We start from the raw sequence: 6,553 nt of genomic DNA on the forward strand, positions 1-6,553 counted from the left end.
ACCTCCTCCAATCAGATAATAGCATAAAACACCAAAATGCCACAGTTAATTACTAAAAGTCTCAATCTTTCGAGCGCAAAGAGCAACGCTACTGATGTGGGGGGAGAGGGGACGATATGGAGCACCAGCCGCCACTACATCACGGCTTGATGATGGTCGCCCCGCTCGAAAAGAGGGAAACAAACACCTCTCGAGGGCCCCCTCCTGCCAATATACCCTACAATCCACTCTTGGCTTCCTTTAAGATGTAGAGAGAGAAATGGGGAGACCTGGGAGAGATCATGCACAAGTATAGGAAAAGCAAGGGGCGGCCACATGTAAGCCACCATGTGGCGAAGACAAGGTCCAGTGTAGATGTTGTTGCGGTGGCGTGTGTGTGTGTGTGTGTGTGTGTGACGTTGTTGGCTGGGGAGGTGTCAGGGGAGTGGTGAAGGGCACGGGGAAGGTGGCATGCCATCTGAGAGAAGAGTAAATGACAAGGGAAGGTCATGCTGGCTTGTCAAGGTGTTGGGAAGAGGTTGACCACGGAGAATGACGTGAGACAGGAGGAGAGGTGGCAGCAACCAGGCGCTAGATTTTGAGAAGAGAAGAATGCGGAGAGAAGAAAAAAGGAGGTGGAGAAGCGCGAGGCTCGAGGATAGGAGGGGATTGGTAACTACATTTTATTTCTTGGGTCATGCACACAACATTTTCACCCAGTAAAACAGAACCAAACTCATCTCATTTCATGGACCAATGCTTAGCGAGACCAACTGCCATTCACCCGTGAACCTTCTCCGAACGTGTCAAAAGAATTAACAACTGACCGAATGCCAACAACCAAAAGCGTACACGAGTAAATTAGTCAGACAACAAGAAAGGGCAGTGCACAAATGCTGTCAAAATGCGACTACTCTAGCATCTTAGGAATGAGTAATGTTTTTTGGGAAGGAACCAATGCATAATTGTACTTTTTGTACTCATCCAGCAACCTTTTTCCCCACGGTTGTGCACCCGCATACACTATTGCTTGATATTTACCCGAGTATGCCCACGCTTGGCTTAAAACTCTCTCCATAAATGTGCTGCACGAAACACCGATTTCTGCTACTATCATTTGAATAGTCCACAAATAAGAGGATGGGGGGAGGGTGCTAGCTAGCGAGATGGAGAGACAAGAGAAGGACAAAATAATAGTGTGTGCGGAACATTATGGGATAAGAGGCACCAAGAATGAGAGGGGGGGTGGAATACATTATGAAACATCATGCTTTGATGGTAGTCCCATATGAAGTTGTTGTTCATTACAATGCTATAGTCAACTTCATCCCCTTGAGCCTTTATCAGCAAGGATACCATCACTAACCTTGCAATTCTAACGTTGCCATCTACACTGTCAGGAGTAGTGATGGCCTAGATCAAATCGGCTTCCACTACCACAAAATTGGATACAAGTGCCCATTTTTCCAGTAGTGTGTGTTGAACAAAGAGAAGCCCACTAGTGATTTAGCTAGAGCTAGTGAGCACTTGCCTTGATCTTGCAGGAACGTAGTAGAGTTGTGTAGAAGGTGGACTTGCGGGTTGTTACCACTACTTGTATTATCTTACGTTATCACAAGGTAAAAATAACCAGGAACAATAGGAGGTCCTGACCTATTCAGGGCTGGACCTATGTTTTGGGAGGCCCTAGGCGAACTCGACGACATGGGCCCCTATGTCCTAAGACCATATATATGTATATGTGTGTGTGTATGTGTGTGTGTGCGTGTGTGTGTGTGTGTGTGTGTGTGTGTGTGTTACATAAACATATATACATATTAGGAGTAACTTTCAACCCCACATCTTTAGTTTAAGATTTGACTATGATAATTGGTGGACAATGCCATATTACGACAACAATACTAAAAAGATAGCAAAATGAAACTAACATGACATGATTACCTCAAATAAGAACCAAATTTGACTAACTCCATCGACAACAATAATACTTCAGTGCTTCAGAAAAAGTTTCTTCGGGCGTTTGCAAAGTCATTGAGGGCACAATCAAGATCAACATTGTCCAAGATATCCTTCTCAATGCAGCACATAGCCAAGCCATTCAATCTATCTTGCAACATAGTTGATCACAAATATTTTTTCACTAGTTTCAGTTTGGAGAAACTACTTTCAGCTGAGGCTACAGTGACATGCACTGTTAAGAGGATCCCACAGGCCACAGAGACATTTGGAATCGGTAGCTATCTGATGGGCCTAGCCCATCTCGTTTCTTTTTCTTTCATAAAAAATTTCCACCTATTTTTCAGTGGGCTATACTATATATGTATACTACATCATGGACCCCCTCCGGCCCGGGCCTTGGGCTGCCGCCCCTCCAGCCATATACCAGGGCCGGCCCTGGACCTATTTAGAAACACGGCATGTTATTCAGAAATAAATGATTGTTTTGTTGCATGGGGAGGGTTTTTGCTTTGTCCAAAATGCACATTTTAATCTTCCTAGGGATCTCTAGGTTTTGTTGCATGGGGAGGGTTTTTGCTTTGTCCATTGTATACGTTGATGTCAATTCTTGTGCTTTATCTTGTGGGCCCAACCACTGACCCTTCATATCTTCGGTTTTTTATTCCCCCACTTTCAAAGCACCAACTCCAAAATTGTTTCACTGAGCTCAAGTTTGTGTGCTTCAATCTAACTTATCAAAGCCAGACCTACACGAAGAGAGCTTGGGCGTTCAAATTAAAGCAATCTCAAAGTTATTTTAAAACTGGTCATCTGCCTTCCTCATGAATTTTTCAGTGAAAACAACAACAAATTTACAAGATAGCAAAAGGACATGTTGAAAGGGGAAAACACAACACACCCAGAATTAGGAGTTTAATTGAAGTCCGGGACAAGCTAAGGAGAGAATTTGTGACACGCAGGTGCAGGGGTACCAAGCCCCTCACACGTGTTTTTTCTTTTGGTTTCCGATTTTCAACATTGCATATCTTTGGAATGAAAATTCCAAATTAATTTCTGTTTTCATACTCACGTTTCTCGTAAAGAGGGTTTTCAAATAAAAATCCAATTTGAATACTTTTTAAAAAAAATTCTATAAAGTTCCAAAACTTAGTACAAGCGACCGATAAAATCACAACTTTCGTACCTACGACTGAAAAAAATCCGTTTAAAGTCTCAACTCAGAAACTTGATATGAGTGACCGATAAAATTGTAAGTTTCAGATACAAAATCGCACATCTCAAAAATTAAAACTTAAAATTTATTATGCCTTCATACAGGATTCAACTGCTTTACGGATCACGAGAGAATCGAGCAGCCAGACAGGACTGGGTAGGTTCACGCTCCTGCATCTGAGTGCCCTGCGGCAAGCTAGCCTGCCCTGCCCATTTTGTCAGTTAGAGCATCTCCAACGGCCGCGCGAAACGACGCGCGCGCGCGGTAAACACAGCTTTTAACGCGCGCGGGGCGTTTTGCCGCGCTCCAGCGGTGGCGGCAAAACCACGCGCGCGGAACCGCTTGCGCGCGCGAAAAGGCACCAGCTTGCGCGCCATTTTTTGCGCACCGCTTCCGGCGCGCCTATAAAGTGCGGCGCGCACCACGCGCCTCTCCACGCCTCCTCTTCTCCTCTTCCTCTCTCTCTGCCACGCGCCGCTCCAGCGCCCCGCCACCGCCGCGCCGCCATACCGCCGCGCCGCCGAGGAGTGTCCGGCTACCGCGGCGTCCGCCTGCGCCCCAACGGCGGCTACTACACGGAGATACGCTCCGGCGATCTCCGGCTCGGCCTCGGCACGTACGGGACGGCGCGCGAGGCCGGCCACGCGTACGACGCGGCGGCGTGGCGCCTAGGCCGGCCACGCGGCCAGATGAACTTCCAGAATGTCTACACGCTCCAGCAAGCGCTCGACCGTGCCCCGCCGCCGCGTCTGAACACGGCACAAGACCGTGCGGAGCACGCTGAGCAGCAGCGCCGCCTCCTCATCGCCCAGGAGGACGAGCGGGTCATGGCGGAGTGGCGCCACCGCCACCCAGAGGACGTCGCCTACGAGCAGGCCTACTGGGCAAGGCGTCGCGAGGAGGACATGCGAAGGCGCCGCGAGGCGCGGTTGGACAGGCGTCGGCGCAAGGCGTTGGCGAACGCGCAGTCCAATCTTGTTGCAGCAGGTGGGCAGTCGTTCTTCACGCCGAACGATGATCGGTGGTTGGACATCTGGCTGGATACCTCGGACGACACCACCGAGGAGGATAATGGTGATGATAGTGACTTAGAGTAGTTTTTTTATGTAATCTATCTCGTTTTTTATCGTTTGTCGTTTTTAATTATTATGCAATCTATGTTTCGAATGTAAAATACCTTTGTATCGTTTTAAAATTTATGCAATCTATCTATTTTCCAATGCCTACATTTAGCCTAAAATGAGCGCGCGCTGTTCTTTTTTTGCGCGCTGCATTTTAGCGCGGCTGCTGGAGCGGGCGCAGCACGCCGCGCCAAACCAGCCGATGCGCACGCGGCATATGTGTTTTTTGCGCGCGGCGCGACCGGCGCTGTTGGAGATGCTCTTAGGCGATCCATCATGGCATGGACCGTCTCCATAGTGGATTCCGTTTGAGTCCTGGGGAGGACGTGGACGTACATTCGTCGCCCCGGCCGCCGTGCCCCCGGCCATCCAGCACGTACCCCCGATCGTAGCACGTCACAACGACCGATCACCGCATAGCCAGAGTCAGCTAGCGCCTCCCCCGGTTGAACTCCATCGACGCCGTCGTGCATGCCGTCACCCCCCGCCCCGTGGCCTCGTACCGTTTGTACGTGCCTCTTCGCTCCCTCCACCTATCACGACCCAGCACCGATTCAGTCGTCGTCTTCTACCCTGCGACCGTGACCAATACCATATCGAATTTGCTCACTATCACTACCCACCACGTAGCCACGTACACAAAGCCTGTACATGCATATATATAAGTGGTCAGTGTCAGTGCAAACAACAGCCACTCTCTCGCGCCTTTAGAACCCACGAGTACGTACGCACCGTCGATCAACTTGATTGATTTCTCTCTCCGTCCCGGCCGGCCATGAGGAGCTCCGTGCACGTGCCTGCCGCGGTGGAGGCGCTGCTGGGCCACCCGGTGGCGGCCCTGTCGGAGAGGCCGGCGCCGCGGCTGACGCGGCTGCTGGTGAACGTGACGGTGGAGCAGAGCCTGTGGCCGGTGCACGTGCTGCTGGGCGCCGATGCTACGGTGGCCGACCTGGCACGCACCGCCGTCGCGGTCTATGCCGCCGAGGGTCGCAGGCCGCCGCTCCCCGCTGACGACGGCGCCACCGACGCGGCCGCGCGGTTCGAGCTGCATCTCTCCAAGTACACCCTCGACGGTAAGTAAGATCCAGGCCGCGTTGCGTACGCCTCTCTTCCAGTTTCTCCTTTAAACCTGCCCGGCCTCCTGAATTAATCAAGCTTCCGTTGATGCAGCTCTGGAGCCGGACGCAAAGGTGGTGGACTTGGGCTCTCGCAACTTCTTCCTCTGCGCCCCCAGGTCGAGGCTGAGATCAGATCATCATCTGCTTCTTCGCTCATCACTGACATGTCTTGATGTCTGAAGGAATGTAGTGTGTGCCATGTAAAACGAGTTGGCATTTCGGCATATGTGGAGCATAACTGACGTCCGATATTTCTTTGGTTGATCGGTCTGCCAGATCCTCTGCATCAATATGTACGTAGTGTTAGCTTAGGTATACGTACAGTTCGGCCAAGGAACGATACATATAGATACATGTCCGGCGTATTTACGAGCTTGAGATATGTACGTGGCGACGTTGTATGTATACAGCTGCAAATTGCAACGTACTCCCTTCGTAAAAGAAATATAAGACCGTTTAGATCACTATGGAGGGAGTATATGTATGTACATAGTGCCATGAAGGACCATCTTGTCCGTGAGGCACACGCAACTGAAGTGTTTAATCTGTGATGTTGATTATGTTTTGTGTTTCTTCCGAATTCTGATGGCATCATTCAGCATAACAAGGACTTGTGACAGATATAGATGTAATCTCTGTACCTGTCGTGGTACAGTGACAGAGGCTATCTTCATGTGACAGGGGCATAAAAAGTATGTATGGTGCAAATATATATTCAATGTAGATTCTAATGGTATTGATGTCATGTTGTGGATGTCAATCATTTTTTGTATAAACTTGATCTAAGTTTGACTTGAAACAAAGCTAATATGTAGCGTAAAACACAGAGGGAGTAGTTCGATAGGTTAGTTATAGTGGGAGTAACTTAGCTAGTAAATAACGCACCCCATGTAAATTTGCTTATGTGGCATGTAGTTAACGAGGAGAGAGAGGTTGTTAGTATCATTAAAATATGTTACCATAACATAGTGCTTCCCAAGAAAAAATGAGTCTACAGGCTATTAAATGAAGCTATATCACACTACTAGTACTATGATACTTTTCATTATGGAGCTAAATAGTACTCCCTCCGTCCAAAAATACTTGTCATCAAAATGGATAAAAGGGATGTATCTAAAACTAAACTACATCTAGATACATCTTCTTTTATCCATTTTGATGAT

At 48.7% G+C, this 6,553-nt stretch overlaps 1 pseudogene; it reads left to right on the forward strand.

The window, feature by feature from the left end:
* Nucleotides 1–4,968: 4,968 nt before the first annotated feature.
* Nucleotides 4,969–5,947, forward strand: LOC123154060 (uncharacterized protein At4g22758-like; annotated as a pseudogene).
* The last annotated feature ends 606 nt before the right edge of the window (nucleotides 5,948–6,553 follow it).

This window comes from Triticum aestivum, chromosome 7A, assembly GCF_018294505.1.
Source record: "Triticum aestivum cultivar Chinese Spring chromosome 7A, IWGSC CS RefSeq v2.1, whole genome shotgun sequence".
Lineage (NCBI taxonomy): Eukaryota > Viridiplantae > Streptophyta > Magnoliopsida > Poales > Poaceae > Triticum > Triticum aestivum.